This window comes from Armigeres subalbatus, chromosome 1 (genome assembly GCF_024139115.2).
Source record: "Armigeres subalbatus isolate Guangzhou_Male chromosome 1, GZ_Asu_2, whole genome shotgun sequence".
NCBI lineage: Eukaryota > Metazoa > Arthropoda > Insecta > Diptera > Culicidae > Armigeres > Armigeres subalbatus.
This window is the reverse complement of record NC_085139.1, coordinates 41,251,044-41,274,292: the sequence shown is the minus strand read 5'-3', so window position 1 is coordinate 41,274,292 and position 23,249 is coordinate 41,251,044. Positions and strand designations below refer to the sequence as shown.

The 23,249-nt window shown below is 37.5% G+C and overlaps 2 protein-coding genes across 2 annotated transcripts in view; both read left to right on the top strand.

The window, feature by feature from the left end:
- LOC134224624 (uncharacterized) overlaps positions 1-23,249 on the top strand; it is a 619,481-nt gene that overhangs the window by 228,273 nt on the left and 367,959 nt on the right. The gene's annotated exons all lie outside the window — the stretch shown is intronic.
- The window catches only part of LOC134208312 (uncharacterized), a 91,658-nt gene continuing 82,264 nt past the window's right edge, over positions 13,856-23,249 (top strand). Inside the window, exon 1 of the mRNA XM_062684319.1 lies at positions 13,856-14,794. The gene's annotated coding sequence lies outside the window, so the exon portion shown is untranslated. The remainder of the gene's footprint in view (positions 14,795-23,249) is intronic.

Sequence of the window (23,249 nt, the reverse complement as noted above, 5' to 3'; positions counted from 1 at the left end):
TCTCTAGACCAATTGGAACCCCATTCATAGTGACAACACATCTGTTTGAAGATTTCAAATACCACTCGGATTACGTGTGAGAAGCTGAGATTCGGTAGTATTTGAAGAAAATTTTTCTTTTTAGAAAGTCAATGGAAAATGTATCCAAACTTTTCTACAATCGAAGCATGTTTTGGATCATGTAGTAATCTAAGTTCGATCATTTAGTTTGTCGATTACTCATACCAGAAATTAAATTCTAAACGTGTTTTATGGTGGATTTCTGGTGCGAATATTTCATTTATCCTCTGTTATTGACAAACTACTAAATTATCGAACCTATATTACTAAATGATCGAAAACATCCTTGCTATAATCCATAACAAATTACTCTAAGGCAATCAACGATTTTTGATTTCCTGATAGAATAATATCAGGTATGCAATCAGTATGATATAAAGTATTAGACATTATTGGCCCAAGTATGTTGATTTCGGTAACACCAGCTCTGTCACGAGTAATCTATCAGATTTTGTACAGTGATAGTTTACCTGTACAGAGTGATCTGATAAATAATTTTAGATCAGTTCATTATAATATACACAGGATTTTGTTTTTACACGATTTTTTTTCGCTCGTATTTTTGATCGTGTGACTTCAATTTGCCACCAAACTCTTCGCAACATGTTTCAAAAAATTCAGAATAAATCAAAGAAAAATTACATGATAATTAATATGCGTTAAACATTTTGGATGAGTGGAAAATTGAGAAAATGTAAATCATGTAAAAACAAAATCCAGTGTATACAAAAACAAATTAATATGAATCAAGGCTAACTTATTGATGGATGCCAGAAGCCTAAGCTGGATTCTGACTTCAAAACAAGAAACACTCGAAAGTTTGTCAAATGACCAACATTATGGATCATGTATCCAAAACTATGGATCATATTACCGAAGTTAGGGATCATAATCACCAATAAAATTTCGCAAAATTGTATTTTTATGGATCAAAATGTAGTTTTCTAAATTTTCCAATTTCCAAATAGATGATGGGAAAATAGCAGGAATGATATTGTTTTTCTTGATCATGTTCAAAGGTACATACTTATTTTTCAATTATTTGGTTTATTTTTGCCTTTCTCGTACACTAAGTGTACGTAAAGGCTATAATACTGCTTCAAAAACAAAATTTTGATAGGAGGCCCGGAGGGCCGATTTTTATATACCGATCGACTCAGCTCGACGAATTGAGGTGATGTCTGTATGTGTGGATGTATGTGTGTGTGTGTGTATGTGTGTATGTGTGTATGTGTGTATGTGTACAAAATTTGTAGACACACTTTTTTGAACTTCCCATTGTCCGATTCGCTCGCAACAAGTTGCAGTCGACGCGGAATTCAGTCCCATTGTTTGCTATTGAAAATTAGATCAATAGCTCATCGCAATCGGGAGTTATGGCCAAAAAACTGTTTTTGCGTATAAAAAAATAGCAAAATGTTCTACATTGGATTTTCCTAGATTCGAACTGCTGACCTTTGGGGTGGAAAGCGCTTGCTATACCACAACACCATCGGGATACACATCGTATGTATAAATATAAGTTGTATAGTATTCATCAAATTGATATATGTTCATTTATTTTCAAAGCCACAGAGTTCACTCTGCTAGGGTAACGGTACCAATATTGGAAGTATTATTGAATCAATGAAAGAAAATATATTTGATAAAATCAATAGTGGTTCTAAATTGATAGTTTTAATGCAATAACTGATAGACAAACTTTGAATTTGCTAGAAATGAAATTGGATTCATTTCGCCTTGACAGTTAATCTAAATTTCTTGGAGGTAAAATGAGATCCACTATACTGCCGTCGCAAGCATAATCGTCCAATATTGATTTTGCACGGCAGAAAATATGGAACAGTTACGCTTGCGGCGGCAGTATATAGGTAGGAAAGCCAATTTGTTGGGGAAATTATTGTTTTCAATTAGTATTCATAATGGCATAATTACAACGTGTCGCTTCAAGTAAAGCAAACATTAAGAAATGCAATGATGAACAATATTATTAAGAACCCATTGTCTTCACTGAAGGCATGATCGCCCTATAAGTGTTTATTTGGGTAACCTCTAACGAAGAGAAAACTGTTCAATAATTAATAACGTTTCTCTTTGCTAAACGTAATCAGGCCCATTTTTTCTATTATTTTGCTATCATGCGCTCGCATACCCTATATACGAGTGAACTTCTCACGTGGCAGCTATTTTTGTGGCGTTCAATCAGCGTATGGGAGCGCAGCTGGTATACGTGAGGACGCTATGCAAGCACATTTTGGCGGGAGCGAATGGCATTGCATTCGCATCAGTCGCTTGCCGTCGGATGAATATCGCAGAAGGAAGCATCACCAACACACCGCTTTGGCCCTGACGGAAGCGAGTAAACAAAATGGGGGCTGGGTGATGCTTTTTCATTTCACCCGGTAAAGGATATAAGGCGTCAATTTTAAAATAATTGTAAAAACGTTAAAACACATTTTAGCCGCAAATAGTTAGATTTTTCGGGTTCGAAATTTAATTTACTTTTAGATTGGCAATATGAAAGTCTAATTATTTCGATTAAAAACATGTGTATATATGTAGCCTAACATATAGGTGAAGATTTCGGCTACCTGTTGGTGGTGTTTGATTGCGTGGGAGTGCTCTCGCCTCTCAGATTTGACGAATCGATGTTTTAATCTTTGTTTACAAACGCAGAGAAGTCGTTTCAAAAATTTGGTTTTGAGTTATAGAAAATAAAAATTGTTTATAAATATGTTTTTGAAAAAAAAATGAGAACCGAACGAGCGTCGAACACAGCTCCTCTGAGTGAGAGGCTAGAACGTTACCTCTCAGCTATCTTTACTTCTTGGATGAGTGATGATCGAAGTATATAAGGTTATATGCAATTTGCACTTATCATCGGCTGCTTGTGCATTTGTGCGGCAACGCACCTAGTGCTGTGTTTTTAGGTTCCGTGGCATATTTAAATCATCTGACGTTGAAAAACATATACGATTGAGTCTACGTCATGTGCTTTTGTGTCAATTCATTCAGATATGTCACCTAATATTCATAGTGTTTTGATGTGCAGGGAAGCAACATCAATTTCAACGTTTAATTTGAATCCTCTGTAATGCATTCTTCCTGGCGTTACAGCAAATAATCTATATTGGCACAGTATATGTAGATCATGGCTTTTCTAACAATTAGTTTGTAAATAAAACAATTTATTTTGGTAAATGGTTTTGATATTCTACAAATATTAACTTACTATATTCCTACCTTTTCGCTTGCATATCTTCTGTGTGCTTTTGATAGTTAATTAATTTATGCTATACATAAGTCCTAAATCTTGGACTTCGCTAGACCAATTGGAACCCCATTCATAGTGACAACACATCTGTTTGAAGATTTCAAATAGCACTCGGATTATGTGGGAGAAGCTGAGTTTCGGAAGGATTCGGAGAAAATGTTCCATTCTTGCAAGTCAACGGAAAATGTATCCAAACTTTTCTACAATCAAAGCATGTTTTAGATCATGTAGTACCTAATCTCAGTTCGATCATTTAGTTTGTCGATGACTCATCCCGGAGGTTAAATTTCAAAACGTGTTTTATGGTGGACTTCTGGTGCGAAAATTTTTCGACAGCTCTGCCCTACAGTTTGTTGTTTTAATTTAACTAATAATCGATTTAAAGCACTAGTTTGTAATAACTTATACTGAATGATAACAAACAATTTTTTTTTATTAGTTATTATTAGTCACATTATTGGCCCAAGTATGCTGATTTAGGTAACACCAGCTCTGTCACGAGTAATCTATCAGCTTGTGTACATGGATAGTTTACCTGTGTGGAGTGAACTGATAAATCATTTTGGATCTTTTGGATTTTGGATACAAAAGAAAATTAAAATTAATTAGTTCTAATCCAACCTTCGTACCATCACTGTGAAATGACCAATCTATCATGTATCAAAACTATGGATCATATTACCTAGGGATCATAATCACCAACAAAATTTCGCAAAATTGTAAGATCAAAATGTAGTTTTCTAAATTTCCAATTGTCCAAATAGATGATAAAATACTAAATGATATTGTTCTTGATCAATGTTCAAAGGTACATACTTATTTTTCAATTATTTGGTTTATTTTTTTAGCTTAGTTATGCTTAGTTATGGATTTTAAAAATTAATCTTTATGGATACACATGAGCTATTTTTTGGATTTAAGGTAGCGTTTTATGGAACATTCAGATGTTATTTATGGATCGTTTTTCATTTTTTATGGATCGTTTTTGTGCATTTAACGGTACAAAGTAAGGCTGCCCTGATAAATCATTTTGGATCTTTTGGATTTTGGATACAAAAGAAAATTTAAATTAATTAGTTCTAATCCAACCTTCGTACCATCACTGTGAAATGCTCTCCATATGAAAAAACCCTGATTAATCCACCTAGCGGTGATGATGCCTTTCTCGCTCGTTCAAAAGGGTTGACAAACATATTTTTCACATTTGTTTATGGCAGCCTTACTTTGTACCGTTAAATGCACAAAAACGATCCATAAAAAATGAAAAACGATCCATAAATAACATCTGAATGTTCCATAAAACGCTACCTTAAATCCAAAAAATAGCTCATGTGTATCCATAAAGATTAATTTTTAAAATCCATAACTAAGCATAACTAAGCTAAAAAAATAAACCAAATAATTGAAAAATAAGTATGTACCTTTGAACATGATCAAGAAAAACAATATCATTCCTGCTATTTTCCCATCATCTATTTGGAAATTGGAAAATTTAGAAAACTACATTTTGATCCATAAAAATACAATTTTGCGAAATTTTATTGGTGATTATGATCCCTAACTTCGGTAATATGATCCATAGTTTTGGATACATGATCCATAATGTTGGTCATTTGACAAACTTTCGAGTGTTTCTTGTTTTGAAGTCAGAATCCAGCTTAGGCTTCTGGCATCCATCAATAAGTTAGCCTTGATTCATATTAATTTGTTTTTGTATACACTGGATTTTGTTTTTACATGATTTACATTTTCTCAATTTTCCACTCATCCAAAATGTTTAACGCATATTAATTATCATGTGATTTTTCTTTGATTTATTCTGAATTTTTTGAAACATGTTGCGAAGAGTTTGGTGGCAAATTGAAGTCACACGATCAAAAATACGAGCGAAAAAAAATCGTGTAAAAACAAAATCCTGTGTATATTATAATGAACTGATCTAAAATTATTTATCAGATCACTCTGTACAGGTAAACTATCACTGTACAAAATCTGATAGATTACTCGTGACAGAGCTGGTGTTACCGAAATCAACATACTTGGGCCAATAATGTCTAATACTTTATATCATACTGATTGCATACCTGATATTATTCTATCAGGAAATCAAAAATCGTTGATTGCCTTAGAGTAATTTGTTATGGATTATAGTAAGGATGTTTTCGATCATTTAGTAATATAGGTTCGATAATTTAGTAGTTTGTCAATAACAGAGGATAAATGTCGAAAAATATTCGCACCAGAAATCCACCATAAAACACGTTTAAAATTTAATTTCTGGTATGAGTAATCGACAAACTAAATGATCGAACTTAGATTACTACATGATCCAAAACATGCTTCGATTGTAGAAAAGTTTGGATACATTTTCCATTGACTTTCTAAAAAGAAAAATTTTCTTCAAATACTACCGAATCTCAGCTTCTCACACGTAATCCGAGTGGTATTTGAAATCTTCAAACAGATGTGTTGTCACTATGAATGGGGTTCCAATTGGTCTAGAGAGGTCCAAGATTTAGGACTTATGTATAGCATGAATTAATTAACTATCAAAAACCACACCGAAGGTATGCAAGCGAAAAGGTAAGGAATATAGTAAGTAGTTATAAAAAATCAAAACCATTTACTCAAATAAATTGTTGTATTTACAAACTAATTGTTAGACCGCAGCCATGTTTTACATATACTGTGCCAATATGAATTATTTGCTGAAACGCCAGGAAGAATGCCTTACAGAGGATTCAAAATAAATGTCTGAAGTTGCTTTCCTTGCACACCAAAACATTATGAATATTAGGTGACATATTTGAATGAATTGACACAAAAGCACATGACGTAAACTCAATCGTATATGTTTTTCAACGTCAGATGATTTAAATATGCCACGGAACCTAAAAACACAGCACTAGGTGCGTTGCCGCACGAATGCACAAGCAGCCGATGATAAGTGCAAATTGCATATAACCTGATATACTTCGATCACCTCTCATCCAAGAAGTAAAGATAGCTGAGGGGTAACGTTCTAGCCTCTCACTCAGAGGAGCTGTGTTCGACGCTCGTTCGGTTCTCATTTTTTTTCAAAAACATATTTATAAACAATTTTTATTTTCTATAACTCAATACCAAATTTTTAAAACGACTTCTCTGCGTTTGTAAACAAAGATTAAAACATCGATTCGTCAAATCTGAGAGGCGAGAGCACTCCCACGCAATCCAACACCACCAACAGGTAGCCGAAGTATAATATATATATATATATATATATATATATATATATATATATATATATATATATATATATATATATGTTAGACTACATATCTACACATGTCTTTTATCGAAATAATTAGACTTTCATGTTGCCAATCTGAAAGAAAATTAAATTTCAAACCCGAAAATCAAACTATTTTCGGCTAAAATGTGTTATAACATTTCAACAATCATTTTAAAATTGACGCCCTTCACGCCCTTCACCATTGCTGGGTGATGGGCCAATGGGGCGTGTTGGTGATGCTTCCTTCTGCAATATTCATCCAACGGCAAGCGACTGAAGCGAATGCAGTGACGTTTTATTTTAGTATTAGCATTTATTTTAGTATTACAAAAAAATCCTGGATATAGAACAAAAATGTTTCCAGTTGACAAACATTCGAGTGCTTCCAAGTTTGAAGTCAGAATCCAGCTTAGGCTTCTGTCACCCAATCAATAAGCTAGTCTTTTTAAAATTATTGTTTTGAATAGTATGATTCTTCATATTGATAAGAATGCATTTTTGCTGATAGCAGCTTCGTTTTTGTCATTGACATTCAACTAAAATTAGCGAATTAGATCCGACCTTATAAAATCTTAAGATAATTCTACTATGTTTTTGCCTTTCTCGTACAACTAAGTTGTACCGAAAGGCTATCATTTCACTCCAAATTCGAACTTTTGATAGAGGTCCCGGAGACCCATAGTGTGATATACCATTCGACTCAACTCGATGAGCTGGACAAATGTCTGTCTGTCCGTGTGTGTGTGTGTGTGTATGTGTGTGTGTGTGTGTGCACAAAATACCCTAAAAAACACTACCCACATATTCACACAGAAACTCTCAACCGCCTTTCTTGCAACAAGTTGCATCCGCCACAGACTAAAACGCTGTTGATCACTATTGAATTTCATAATAATTGCAAATTGTAAAAATAGATAATATTAAAATAGTGATGAGACATAGTCATATAGAACAATAATGTGTTATTAAAATGCCTTGCATCTATGAATATTTTTAAAGTTTATCCGTGGCTTGCTGCCATTAAGAGTTTCATCGTACTATAAAGATGCTCGTGTTGCACGCATTTAGGCGTAAGTATGCTCTTCGTTCAGTTTCATAGTACTATGAAATTGTCTGAAAGTCAAAATTCGAACATAGGAAATTCGAGAAACTTTTGGCAGCGCCATCTATCGTCTACTAGTGTAAATTTTCTATCATAACTTTAGACGGTGTAACTATTTTGCCTTTCTTGTACATCATCGAGGTGTAAGCGTAAAGGCTACATTTATTACCTTTTTGCGCGAGAAAGGCGCCATCACCACTAGGTGGATTAATCTGGGTTTTTTTAAATTATTTCTACTTTTTCACTTAAAACAATTAAGTTATCGTTTTCGCTCAATGCTCAAAACAACTAGTATATATTGTTCGCAAGTTGGCCGACCAAACGAACATTGACCTATTTACATACAACACATCCATTGACGACTTGAACATTATAAATTATTGTCCACGACACTCAGCCTATAAAAAAAGAAAAGTCGTGAAAAAATCATACGAGCCTTAGCAAAGCAAAATTAGATTGGATTGGAAATTGGATTTGTGGATTTTTATAATCCATCCAACAGCATTCCAAGTTCTTTCTCATCAAAATTTAAATTACCTCTCTTTAAAATCTAAGAGATTTACCAAAACTTTGTCGAAAATAAAGAAGCCTAAATTGTTCACTGAAAATTTAAAATTTTCAAGAAATAGCAGCATTACGAAATCCCTAAAACACTTTACCAGACAAATCGGAAATGCCTGAATGAATTATTGGCAGTGGCTGATTTTCTACTCGCCGCAGCCACATCCAGGCGCTATAGTATATGCACAAAATAGCCAGCAAGAGTTAACCGCCAGAAATTTGTATGGCGAAAGACATCTAACGCGGGTTTTCTCAAAATTAGGAACTTTTCATGAAAAACTATTTGGTATCGGTTATGAGGGATGGTGTCCGCTACTACGCCTACCAAATATTTTTTTGATTAAAGTGCTTAATTTTGAGAAATCGAACCTTAGATGCCTTTCGCCATACTGATTTCAGGAAGTTAACTCCTAGTGTGCCGCTGTAAGCACGCTCAAAGCAGTCGATTCATTGGATAGATGCATACACTGTTAAAAATAACTGTATAAAGTATATGTGTCGCAATGATAAATTTTTGCAATAGCGCCACCCTAATATAATCGATATGGATCCACACATAAATCAAATTATTGCTTATTCGTGACCACACATAAATTTTATTTCAATATATATTTTATAAGTGGTTTGCGTGAAGAATGGTTATGTGTGCGCTTATAAACATCATAACATAAATCTATGGATTTTTGCCAATAAAAATGTGTGGATTTTTGGTAGTGTATGAAATCAATACCAAATTTTCAAAACGACTATTCTGCTTTTGTAAACAAAGATTCAAACGACGATTTGGCGATTTTGATAGCACTCCCAAGCAAACCAACAGCATCAACGCGTAGCAGGAGCCTTCGCTTACGTGTTGATAGGGTTGATTTGCATGGGAGTGCTATCAGAATCGCCAAATCGACGTTTGAATCTTTGTTTACAAAGGCAGAAAGAAGTCATTTTGAAAATTTGGTATTGAAATATTGTATCACATTTTTGATCCTGCGCCTTATAGGTCTATTTTAGAAAGCATGAGATCATAATTGTTTTCCACAAAACTTCAAGAAAACTTGAAAAAATTTAAATATTACTCATTTGCTGAGAAATTTGATTGATAAAATCAGGATTTGTTTGAAATTCTTCGGTCATCTAAGCATGCTAAAGTCTTAAAGCCAAATAGATCATCATACGTTGAAATAATTTAAAAAGATTGCCAAATTGGCAAAGGCTTAGTTTCATGTTCTTGACAAATAATCATGTTCAGACAAATACAAAAAATTCTGATGATGAACACAATCCTGAGACCTATAACCACAGAGAACAGACGTTCATCTTACGTCGCAAAGTTGTGTAAAACTTTGTACTGGTCATTTTGAAATATGTCGTTATTCCCCCGTTGCGCGGTGCTAGTGTGCTAATAATGTGGGTGAAAATTTTGCCGTATTTTACTTTTTGGCGCTAGTGATCAGTCCGTATTGTCACTAGATGGCAGTATCACCTTGTTTACGAAGTGTAAGCCAACGCCATCGCTTGGTGAAATTGAGTTTGTATGTCGGGCAGTCTGCGTTGGCGGCGCTGCGAACCTTTACACACGTTTTAAACAAAATTTTGTATGAGCTTCCATGTCTGTTCTCTGTGCTATAACGTCCTGTAAAAATTTCCAACTACACAGTAAACAATATATTATGTATCTGATTCTGTTATAAATTTCTAACAGAATATGTTATCTTTGTGATAAAACTGTAGCTTAATTTGAAATCTTTTTGTTTAAAGTAGTGTTATTTTTTATATAAATTTAGATCTTTTAACAACATCCTGCATCAAATTTGTAACAAATTTTGTTGAAGAAATTTAAAACATAATAACGTATGTTGATATAATTTTGATATGGCCTTTATCATGAGGCATAGCCCCCGAATCAGTTCATTATCGCAACAGATTCCGAAAAACGTCTCTCACGGTATGCCACCTATCTAGAGAGTATACAGACATAAAAGTGAAAGATTTTGTCTTTCTCCTTTGGATTCAAACCCTGTGGTTTTCAAAAACCAAAAAAAAATTTTTTTGATCCTGAATTATTCGAAATTCAAAAACCTGAAACCAAAAACAGATTCAACAGATTTGAAAAGAGAAAAGATGAATAAAATTCATTATCTGTAGTTAAGCTCAGACAGCTAGATATGTGCAATACTTATGCGAAGTAGCAAAAATTCTAGGGGGGCTACTTGGATCCTAGTTGGGCCCTCCCCTAGCCCTCCTGCAGTTACGCCAATGGATAAAACTAATGTCTGCATCAAAGAGCACAAAATTATGTAGTGCGGAATTGATCCTGTTATAGAAGATTATTAGCGAAGCACATTGATCTTGCGTTAGATTGATTTGAAACACAGTTTTTATCTTCTTGTTTTCAAAATAACTTCGTTTACAATAAATATTTTGTCGCTTACCAAGAGGTTTCACATGAAGGGTTTCACGCTTACCAAGGGGTTTCAACTAACCAACGATTCCTTTTCCGTAGCGCTCACGGAGATTCAGAGCATACCTCGGTCTCTTAAAACAATGAGTGTTACACTTATTTTCCTCTCCTAATACTAAATTGACTATAAGCACCGTTATTGACGATGCTGGGTCATTAGGCCGAAGGCCATTAGGCCGAATGGTCATTAGGCCGAACGGTCATTAGGCCGAATGGCCATTAGGCCGAATGAGAACTGAGGAGTGGGAAGAAACAAGAAGGAAGAAGGAAGAAAGAAGAAGGAAGAAGGAAGAACGAAGAAGGAAGAAGGTAGAATAAAGAAGTAAGAAGGAAGAAGGAAGAAGAAAGAAGGAAGAAGGAAGAAGGAAGAAGGAAGAAGGAAGCAGGAAGAAGGAAGACGGAAGAAGGAAGAAGGAAGAATGAAGAAGAAGAAGGAAGAAAAAAGAAGGAAGAAGAAAGAAGAAAGAAGGAAGTAGGAAGAAGAAAGAAGGAATAAGGAAGAAGGAAGAAAGAAGAAGGAAAAAAAGAAGGAAGAAGGAAGAAGGAAGAAGAAAGAAGGAAGAAGAAAGAAGGAAAAAAAGGATGAAGAAATAAGGAATAAGGAAGAAAGAAGAAAGAAGAAGAAAGTTGAAAGAAGAAGAAAGTTGAAAGAAGAAGAAAGTTGAAAGAAGAAGAAAGTAGAAAGAAGGAAGAAAGAAGAAGGAAGAAGGAAAAAGGATTAAGAAAGAAGGAAGAAAAAAGAAAAAAGAAGGAAGAAGGAAGTAGGAAGAAGAAAGAAGGAATAAGGAAGAAAGAAGAAAGAAGAAAGAAGAAGAAAGAAGGAAGAAAGAAGAAGGAAAAAGGACGTAGGAAGAAGGAAGAAGAAAGAAGGAAGAAGGAATAAGAAAGAAGGAAGAAGGAAGTAGGAAGAAGAAATAAGGAATAAGGAAGAAAGAAGAAAGAAGAAGAAAGTTGAAAGAAGAAGAAAGTAGAAAGAAGAAAGAAAGAAGAAGGAAAAAGGACGAAGGAAGAAGGAAGAAGGAAGAAGGAAAAATGAAGAAGGAAGAAAGAAGAAGGAAGAAAAAGGAAGAAAGAAGAAGGAAGAGGGATAAGGAAGAAGGGATAAGGTGAAATCTAAGCATTCGTTTTTAAATTTTGACTAAGTCAATACTGTAAAACCACGCAGACAAGATAATATGAAGCATGCTTCAGCATAATTACATAATTCTTAAGTGAACTAAGGTTTTAAACGAAATTTGAATCCGTATATGAAAAATCCCACAATTTCTTTATTTTTATATACTTTATATACGATGAATTCCTATGAAAGCGGCACAAATGCTGGGGTATTGCCTTATCGCCAATGGTATATGCGGCGAGAATGTGGCGATTTATAACAGATTGCCTCTTAAGTTGTTATAACTCTTTTGGTCGCAAAACAATTATTCGACTTCGAAAAAGTGAAATCAGAATTGCGTACGTAATGTAAAACCAATTCAATAAAAATTCCGCGGAAAAAAAAATCAAAATTTCGTTTCGTTTCGAAAAATTTCGAATTAAATGAACCTCGATTTCGTATCGTTTCGAAGTCTCGAAAGAAATCTATATTTCGTTTCGTTTCGATCCGAATCAACATAGACATTTTAAATTTCGTTTCGTTTCGTTTCGTTAGGAAAAAGTGTGTTATCGCATACCCTTAGTTCAGAGGTATATAAGGAATTAGACACCATGCGTCCGCTTTTTTAGTTTTGGTGTCATTTTCTATGAATTTTGAAATTGATTTCAATCAGAAAAGCAAAAAGCGTTTCAGTTTTAGACACCAAGTCTTTCTCACCTTATCTACTTGATATTGAACCTCGTATTACACACGCTGTATGTAAGCAAATTTTGGAAATGTGAAACATTAAATCTTATTGCAGATCCTCAATCATGAGAACATGTCCATCGCTATTATGAAGATAGGTAATCATTTAGTTAGAGTTTAATCGGTTTGCCATACACCAATTACAGAAGTTACACTGTGATGTGGGTTTTAGGTACACTTGTAGATAGAGTACTTCCCAGAAACTTCGTTCAACATTCTGTCGTTCGTATTCCACTGTTTACGAAATTGATGCGCTACCATGCGCGCGTTAGGTAAAGTAAGTTATACGAAATGAATGAAATTTTCTATCATTTAGTATGTTAAGTGACACCAGCGCTTCCTTGTTGTATAGTCCTCGTGCATTGAAGTATTATACAAAGGTTTGAAAAATAAACAACTCGCCATTAGTCCATACATCAAATAACAAAATCCAACCTGTGTGGTAAGTTATCGGCAAAAGTGTGATTGAATGATTAATAGCCAACTTTCCCACAGCAATAAAACTTTGAATAAAAACCGATGACTATAAAAACCATTATTGCGAATTTTCTTTTTAAGCTAGTGTTTATCAAACAAAAGTCTCCAATGAATCCAATAATATATTCACTATTTTCTATTTATGCTTTCCTTTCAGGTAAGTCTTCAAAATTCTTGCTCACTATAGTGTGGAAAATACGGCTGAGGTAAGTGTAACGACCTTTTCATGACAAGTCATAATGCAGAGAAGTTGTTTGTAGAAAAATGCGTCTGATTGACAGCACCAAATTGGAGCACTTGAATATATTTTGGTAGCAAAGGAATATTACCAAAACGCATGGACTGTGAATAGTTATTGTGCATCAGATAGTTCTACCTATGAACAAAGTTTCACATAATTTTAAGAACCTTCTGTCCATCCTGTTTTATAAACGCATTTAAGTGAGATCCCCATACTCACCTACATGAATAGATGTAATCCAGCATCCAGCGAACCGAACATTTCAAACAGATATATGTAAACAAACCACCCATCTACCCTTGAAACAGACTGCAAGCGAACACCCGTCGAGCACGTTTATTTTTCCAAGCAGAGATTTTCCAGCGACGACGCGCCTTTCGGCATTTCCACCCACAGCAAGTCACATGGCTTTTCCAGCACTCGCTCTCATATTATGCCACTCTATGTCTCCATCTCTCCGCTTGCTCTGTTTCGGGAAAATGGGCGTGAGTTCCTAGTGACGCGCCGTACCTAGCGGGAGAATCGCCCCCCAAGAGTTCAGTCGATTTTCGTCGGCCGAGCTGAAAACGTTGATTTTCCTGAATCTCATCTATTACGCTGTGTTGTTAGCAAAGCATCAATTGTTGAAAAGCAAGATAAGGAGTAGTTTCCCAGTTATTGTTAAGCTGGCTCCAGTTACAAGGAAACGGGCTCGTCGCTTTTTCTCTATCTCTTCCGCTACTAGTAGCTGCTTGAAACTAACGCGCGCGCGATTACTGTCTGCATAACTGTTGGTTCGACCAAAGGCTTCCTGTTCAATCTTTAGCCTGATTCGGTTCCGCTTGGATATCTATCGCGGTAGTGGTAGCTGCACCTTTCAGTTTCACAGCGGCGAAAGTAAGCCGGAAGATTTGTTATCGAACCCGAAAGTGCTGTCACTAGTTTGCTTCCAGTGTTTCTTTAGTTGCACAATTGTCGAAAGGAAGAAGACGTATTAGGTGTGTCTCCCGGTGTGCAACTATTCCCGGGGAAATAGCGAAAAATTGGATAAGAATAAAATCTATGACGAAGTGGGAACCGCACTTAAAGCCGATTATTAATGGAATTGAATAGAATCTTCGTATTCTATTTGGCGGTTGAAGTGAAAATCTAAAGTGATAAAAATCCTACTAGTGTCAGAATCTTGAAAAATTCCACAAAGATAGATAAGAGTACTTGCATCAAAGCAAATCAAACATCAAAAGTGAAACGTTATTGAAACCTGGATCTGGTTTGCACAACAGGTTGGAGTGCAAACTGCAAAAAATCCTGGACAAACAGCTTGCACGAGGAGGTGGCAAAACAGCATCCAATAACAACAATTGCAGATACCGTACGACCGAACCCCAAGTACTGTGATTCTCTGTTCACTTGCTCGGCCCTCGGAGAATCGGAACGAAGCAAACATTCCGTTGGCTTGACAGGCAACGGCAACGGCGGCCGGCGAGCAGCAGTAAACGAAAGGAGTACATCATTGCGGCGCTTGGATGTAAGATTTGTTGTTTTATGGGTTTTCAGCTGATCAAAGCAGCAGCCATCTGGAAAACGGGATTTTCCATTTTCCTGTTTAGTGTGTTTACTTGGTGTGGTACCTCAAGAAGATCCAGCTTTCGACCATCGGTTCCTACGTCATGGTCGTTGTCCTTCGTGTACACAGGGATGGGGAGTGGCTAAGCCTGGTATCTCAAGTGATGTCTTGACTGTCGATTGGATGGATGTGGAGCGGGGGAATGTGTATAAATCGGTGCAGCAAATATATTTGTATATTTAAACATACTAAGTGAAATGAATATTTCTGTGGTTTTGATTTGTGGTTGAGGATCTTTATTTTGGAGTGTATGATCAATCATGTCAATTAATAATTATGGCTGTGCATATGAACAGCACATGTTTGAAATGGCAAAACAATAAAGAATGATTAAAACAAAAGGAAAATAATCCGTAAATAAAACCTGATTGTTTCGAAAAACGTTACCAAAAATCCATAGAATAGTTCGGGAACCTCCATAAAGAATAGTTTTAAGATCTACAAAAAAACTAAAATTTAGCAAATAATTAGAAAATATGTTCCGCTGAACATGATCAAGAAAAACAATAACATTCCTGATGTTTCCCCATAAACGTATGACAATTTTTTTTTTTTTTTGAAAATTATCCATAAAAATCTCTATTTTGATCCATAAAAACTCAAATCTGCGCAGTTTTTATCGTGATGATGATTCATAATTTTGTTGATATGATCGATCACTTTAGTCATTTGATCCATAATTTTGTTCAAACGATCAATAGTTCTGATGATATAAACCATAAATTTAAATAAAAATTGTGGATCAATTAATATAGTTTTATTGGCCTTCTTTCCAAGCGTTATAGATCATATGAAAAAAATATAGATCAAATGATCAAAATTTTGGATCGTATGACCAAATAAATGGATCATTTTGATTTTTATGGATAAAAATATAGTTTTTTAAGGATCATTTTCCGAAGATTTATGGATCATTTGTCACACGTTAATGGGATAATTTTCTTGATCATGTCTAACGGAACATATTTTCCTATAAAGTGTTTAATTTTAGCTTAGTTATGGATCTTTAAATTATTCTTTATGTATACTCCTGAACTAATTTATGAATCTATGGTAGCGTTTTCTAGAACATTCAGATGTTATTTACGGATCGTTTTTAATTTTGTCATTGATCTTTTTTGCACATTTAAAGGTGCAAAGTCAGGGCTGCCGTTTGAAATTAACAAATCGATATTTTAACGGCAAAAAGGAATCCATATTACATGTCTTTGTGGGACTCAAACTATGACTTCAACGAAATTTTGGTCAAATATCCAAGGGGTCCGTGTACCTCCACTATAGGCATATGCATGAAAGCTAACCTAGGATCCAATGATGTCCAGTAATAGTTGAATTCCAAAATATCATTATCAGAAACCTAGGAAATCCAGGATCCAAAAGTACTTGAAACATTCAAGGCTTTCTTTGGGGTCTTAGATTACTTCTTGGATTTCCGTACTGCCGCTAACCGCAAGTCGAGCACATCTGTATATGGGGCTCCATATACAGATGTGCTCGACTTGCGGTTAGCGGCAGCGTAGTCTGTTGGAAATTCATCACATAAACAGCAATAAGATATCTTATTGTACTTCAAATCAGTCTGATTGTAAATCCCGAGAAAACTAGCTTTTTGGTGGGTTTAGTCCAAGATATTTTTATCAATTTATAACTGCTCCATGTTTGTTGATATTTATCTTGTTAAAATTATTTTATTTTATTACAAAACCTTTACACTGCCGCTAATCGCAAGTCAGACTTATCTGTATATGGCGCCCATATACAGATAAGTCTGACTTGCGGTTAGCGGCAGTACACTTCTTGTACAATTATTGTAGATCGTTACCACAGAAACACCACTGCGAGGGTATTAAACAAAATATCCAACAAGATGTCATGTTCCACGAAAACGAATTTGAATAAAATGCAAATCGCGGGATGATCAAAATGGGATTTTTATTTTAAAAAAAGTCATTGCCTGATTTTGCTCTTTTTGAAAAGCTAGCGTCCGTGTGCTGAAGGCGCAAGATTCTCGCCTAGCAGAAATAAATCGAATATTGAGGAAACTGTTCGGGTAATTCAACCAGCAGTACAGCAAACCCCTTCACTAACAACGAGCTGTCCTTCAGGAACTCTGCTTTCAAAACAGTACTCTGTTTGGCCCTCGTTTAACGCATAAAGTTTGTCCATCAAGCCCGATGGCATTAATCGCCAACGATGATTTTTCCTATCAGCCATCTAAAATGGCTAATCCATGGCCGGCAACATACTTCATGAAGGAAAGACGTTACAGTTCAGCAACACAAGCTGGCCCCGTCATAGGTCGACTGTCCATGAAGCCGCTCGCCTCTCTATACCGGCGAAATTCCAGGTCGCACACCTGGACAGGAGTTGCTATGTTGATCACCCGTTCTCATACAAAATCGAAAAGAAGCGGGATGTACCGGCATCAATAAGAAAACTTGTTTACACTTAAATTTTATTAAGTACTTGTCGACGTTGTCCTGCATATTAGGCGAAAATGCGCGCTGTGAACTGCCCATGCGAAATTTCATACGAATCTCAATTTTAGTTTTTCACGAATTAATCAGCATTACTAATGATTTTAGTATGAATAAATATCATATAAACCCGTCGGAAACTATAACGAACATATCTGCTGAAGGATTGAAGAAAATCCATCCAGCCGTTTTCGAGTTATGCGGATACGAACACAGACCATTTCATTTTTATGATATAGAAGAAGAAGATACTCAAAATTATGTTACACAAAACATTGGCCACATGCCACAATCAGGACGAATGAAACATAAAGCAATGTGTTCCCGGTTGTTAGTTTTTTGTGTTTCAGAAAACCCTTGATTCACATTAGTTAGCCTATCCTGAAATAACCGGAGAGTCTCTTGTGTTCGGTTGTCGATCAATTTTCAATGTTTTGCGATCTTTAAATTAAATACGTAGGAAGTGCTTATGCAACTAATAATCATGCGTTCTTATAAAAGATTCAGAATGTGAAATATTGTTTTGCTAATAGGTTTTACTCTAGGGTGCGAAACCTATCTAAAAAGCAGCTAATTATATAAAAAAAATTGGAGATATATTATTTTTTTATCTCAAGTTTCACCAATTGTGTATGTATGTTATGTATGTTGATAGCCACCATCCTAGCTTGAGTCTTGCTCTGCATGCGGTTCCACCCAACAGTACGTTCGAATTGTACTTCTATTCTGTGTTCAATATATCGCTGTATGAAGGGCCAAAAGGGGGGTGGCGGACCCGTAAGCAGAGACACCTACGCGAAACCCGCGGAACATGAAGAATCTCCTTCCAACGTTATAATCCAACAAACTAGCAATACAATTCGCAATACTTGAAGGGCTTTCCACGGGATGGTTTGTAAGAAGAAGGGCGCGTCAGATCCGTTACAACTGTGGTGAAAACGTACCCATCTACAAGGATGTTATAGTATCATTTTCGCTCAGACACTTGGCGGCTTCCCACTCCTAGTGTCATTCAGTTATAACTCCAATTCCATATTATGTTATTGGAGTATAATTAGATATGATATAAAATGAAGTAGTATTATGTGTGATTATGTATTATGATTCTTATATTGAGATTTGAATCTCTGCTTTGTAGGAAGGCAAAGACAAGATTATTTGAAACACATTTTTCCTGGGCAGTTGATGAAGTTTCTGGACAACGAATCCACATCCTGTTCACTACTATGTAGTTTTAGCTTATTCCTATGTAAGGTTGATCTAAAAAAGTCGATAAGGATCTTTGGTGTCAATGAAAGAATATGATACTCCATGAAAAAAATTTACAAAAAAAATCAAAGTAAATTCCGGTGTTAAGCTGGTGATGTTTTGGTTACCCAAGAAATTTATACATTTAGTTGTATCATCAACTGAAAATAAAAAAAAAAATCATTTGTAGCAGTGCCTCTAACCTAGAAAGTTTGGTGGCTATAAGAATGACTGTCAGTCCGTGAGAACTTCTATGATGGTACTAAAACAGAATAATGAATAATTCTCAAGTTTCACCAATTTTACAAAAATCATGTTTTTTTTTTTAAATAAATTGATATAACTCGACAATGGAAGAAGATACAGACGATATTCTTATAGCAAAACATGCCCCAAAAGTCTTCAGAAGGCGACATTCGTGAAAAATAAAAAATTAAATGAGCTGATCATAAATATTGTTTCTTGAGGGACACCCTAATCCTGGTAAATAAAATTACTCTAAACAAGTGAGCTTAAGAGCTATGTAAAAAGATTATATAGCAAAGTTGATTAGAAAAAGCTGCGCTACAACTTTGTAGAATATTTTATGTCAATATTGCGCAAAATTAAAAAAAAAATCACATTCATTTTTGTTTCCAGAATAATTTTCTTTTCTTAAAAGTATACTTTAGGCCGAAAATGCATCTTTTCTCGTTAATCTTGCAATACGGTGATGATGATAAAACTTATAAAAATTGTTAAAGCTGTAGATTTTATATTTTCCATTTTTCACAAGTGTCATCTTTTGATGACTTTTGGGGCTTTTGAAAACGCGTGTTTTGCTATAAGAATATCGTCTGTATCTTCTTCCATGGTCGAGCTATATCAATTTATTTGAAAAAACATGATTTTAGTAAAATTGGTAAAACTTGAGATAAAAAAATAACATATCTCCAATTTTTTGACAAAATAAGGAATATGAATTTCTCTTTCAAATGCAGTGTAAACATATTTTTGGTCTGCCCTAACCAGAGATATCGACTTATGAAAAAAATTTAATTTTGACAGGAAAACGTTTATAACTTTTGATCGATATTGATATTGATTCATTTCATTTCATATCATTTATTTAGTTAACATCTAACACTGAATCAACAATTTGACGCCACAATGAACGGTTCGAGGCCACATCTCTCCATCCTCGGATACGCCCCACGCTCGCCAAGTCATTTTGCACCTGGTCTGCCCATCTCGCTCGCTGCGCTCCACGCCGTCTCGTACCCAGGGTTCTTATATTAGGGTTCACTCACTTCGACAGTAGATGGGAGAGACTAGCGCGGGGGTGAAAAATTCATTTTTATTGTAAAACATAAACAAACTCGGTGGCTGCCCCATATAAAAATCCAAGATGGCTGAATCAAGAAATTGGCATACTGCTACACCTGTTTGTATTCACATTGCTCGTACCTGCCGGATCGGAAGCGAACACCATCTTTGCAGGGTTGCTGTCCGGCATTCTTGCAACATGTCCTGCCCATCGTATCCTTCCGGCTTTAGCTACCTTCTGGATACTGGGTTCGCCGTAGAGTTGGGCGAGCTCATGGCGAGCTTCGCCGCCACACACCGTCCTCTTGCACTCCGCCAAAGGTGGTCCTAAGCACCCGTCTCTCGAATACTCCGAGTGCTTGCAAGTCCTCCTCGAGTATTGTCCATGTTTCAGGTCCGTAGAGGACAACCGGTCTTATAAGCGTCTTGTACATGACACATTTGGTGCGGTGGCGAATCTTTTTCGACCGCAGTTTCTTCTGGAGCCCGTAGTAGGCCCGAGTTCCACAGATGATGCGCCTTCGTATTTCACGACTAACGTTGTTGTCAGCCGTTAGCAAGGATCCGAGGTAGACGAATTCCTCGACCACCTCGAAGGTATCCCCGTCTATCGTAACACTGCTTCCCAGGCGAGCCCTGTCGCGCTCGGTTCCGCCCACAAGCATGTACTTTGTCTTTGACGCATTCACCACCAGTCCAACTTTTGTTGCTTCACGTTTCAGGCGAGTGTACAGTTCTGCCACCTTTGCAAATGTTCGGCCGACAATGTCCATCTCATCCGCGAAGCAAATAAATTGACTGGATCTGTTGAAAACCGTACCCCGGCTGTTACACCCGGCTCTCCGCATGACACCTTCTAGCGCAATGTTGAACAACAGGCACGAAAGTCCATCACCTTGTCTTAGTCCCCGGCGCGAACGAACGCCCGAAATCTTCACACAGTTTTGCACACCATCCACCGTTGCTTTGATCAGCCTGGTAAGCTTCCCAGGAAAGCTGTTCTCGTCCATAATTTTCCATAGCTCTACGCGGTCTATACTGTCGTATGCCGCCTTGAAATCAACGAACAGATGGTGCGTTGGGACCTGGTATTCACGGCATTTTTGAAGGATTTGCCGTACAGTAAAGATCTGGTCCGTTGTCGAGCGGCCGTCAACGAAGCCGGCCGGGATATCACTTTGTAGGCGGCATTAAGGATGGTGATCGCTCGAAAGTTCTCACACTCCAGTTTGTCGCCTTTCTTGTAGATGGGGCATATAACCCCTTCCTTCCACTCCTCCGGTAGCTGTTCGGTTTCCCAGATTTTGACTATCAGTTTGTGCAGGCAAGTGGCCAGCTTTTCCGGGCCCATCTTGATGAGCTCAGCTCCGATACCATCCTTACCAGCTGCTTTATTGGTCTTAAGCTGTTGAATGGCATCCTTAACTTCTCTCAAGGTGGGGGTTGGTTGGCTTCCATCGTCCGCTGAACTGACGTAGTCATCTCCTCCGCTGCCTTGACTTTCACTGCCTGTACTCTCCACGCCATTCGGATGTTCCTCGTAGTGCTGTTTCCACCTTTCGATCATCACACGTTCGTCCGTCAAGATGCTCCCATCCTTATCCCGGCACATTTCGGCTCGCGGCACGAAGCCTTTGCGGGATGCGTTGAGCTTCTGATAGAACTTGCGTGTATCTTGAGAACGGCACAGCTGTTCCATCTCCTCGCACTCCGCTTCTTCCAGGCGGCGTTTCTTCTCCTGAAAAAGGGTCTGCTGTCTCCGCTTCCGTCTATAACGTTCCACGTTCTGCCGGGTACCTTGCTGCAGCGCGACCGCCCGCGCTGCGTCCTTCTCCTCCAGAATCTATCTGCACTCTTCGTCGAACCAATCGTTCCGTCGACTTCGTCCCATATACCCGACGTTGTTCTCCGCTGCGTCGTCAATGGCTGCTTTAACTGTATTCCAGCAGTCCTCAAGATGGGCTCCATCGAGCTCACCCTCGTCTGGCAACGCTGCCTCGAGATGCTGCGCGTATGCAGTGGCGACATCAGGTTGCTTCAGTCGCTCTAGGTCGTACCGCGGCGGTCGTCGGTACCGAACATTGTTGATGACGGATAGTTTTGGGCGCAGTTTAAATATCACCAGATAGTGGTCAGAGTCGATGTTAGCGCTACGATATGTCCTGACGTCGATAATGTCGGAGAAGTGCCGTCCACCAATCAGGCTTTTGACCAGCAAAATAACTTTTCAGTATCCTGCACATCCTGTTGACTGACTCGTAGGGTGTAGCGTGCCAGTTCAATGGTTCATGATCGGAAACAACCCTTTGACTATTCTGTACAACATCTCCGGGGATTTTTCAGGAGGTGTGCTGTTAGTACTAGCCATCCTGTATGCATCGCTCCATGGATTGTCGTTCGCCATCTTGCACAGCTGCTCAAAGGAGGCTCTCTTACTACATTTATTCTCGTAGTTCAGATCTTTGCTTGCTGTCTGGAACACCCGGCGTCTGTGGAGCTTTTCAGCGTCTATTCTGGCACGTCGCAACCTTCTCTTAGCTCGAAGACAGTTCTACGAAGGTCTGCAATTGTTTATGTCCACCAGTACGCTGGTTGTCGATTTCCTGGAGGTTTGGTCCTCCTAGGCATCGTCACATCGCATGAACGAATTAGTACATCGATTAACTCGTCGGCACTTAATCCCGTTGTTCGTCTCTCCCATCGTAGTGATTCCTCCAAGAGTTATGGGTTGAACTGCGAGGTGCGCCATTCTAGATCGGCTTTGCCGATCCGCCTTGTGGCTGTGACGGGGGTATACCAGACTATAAAACAAATTTCCTGATGGTCACTGGAGGTATGCCCCTCATGAACATTCCATTCTGGCTGGCTCCATCCCGCGCTGCAGAAGGTCACATCGATACATGAATCACCATTCGGTCCCCTGAACGTTGGCACTTGGCCTTCGTTCAGCAGGAATACGTTCAGTACCGTTAGAGATTCTAGCAGGATATGACCTCTAGCGTTTATGAACCGGGATCCCCAGTCCACTGCCCACGCATTGAAGGCGCCCGCTACTAGTGGTTTTAAGCCAGTAAGTTTCGCTGCAAGAATATCTACTACCCAAGTAAAAACTGCACTATACTCCACCTGGGAAGACAGTAGCAGCTACAAAAGTAAACACCGTTTACCTTTGCTATTACGAAACCCTCATCATCAGGTGATGGTAATATCTCCTGGATAGGGTATCTCCCGTAAGTCCAGATGGCCACCATCTGAGATCTATCCTCAATCCAACTGCCGTTTCCAGCAGGAATGCGGTATGAATCGGACAGCAAGGTTACATCAGC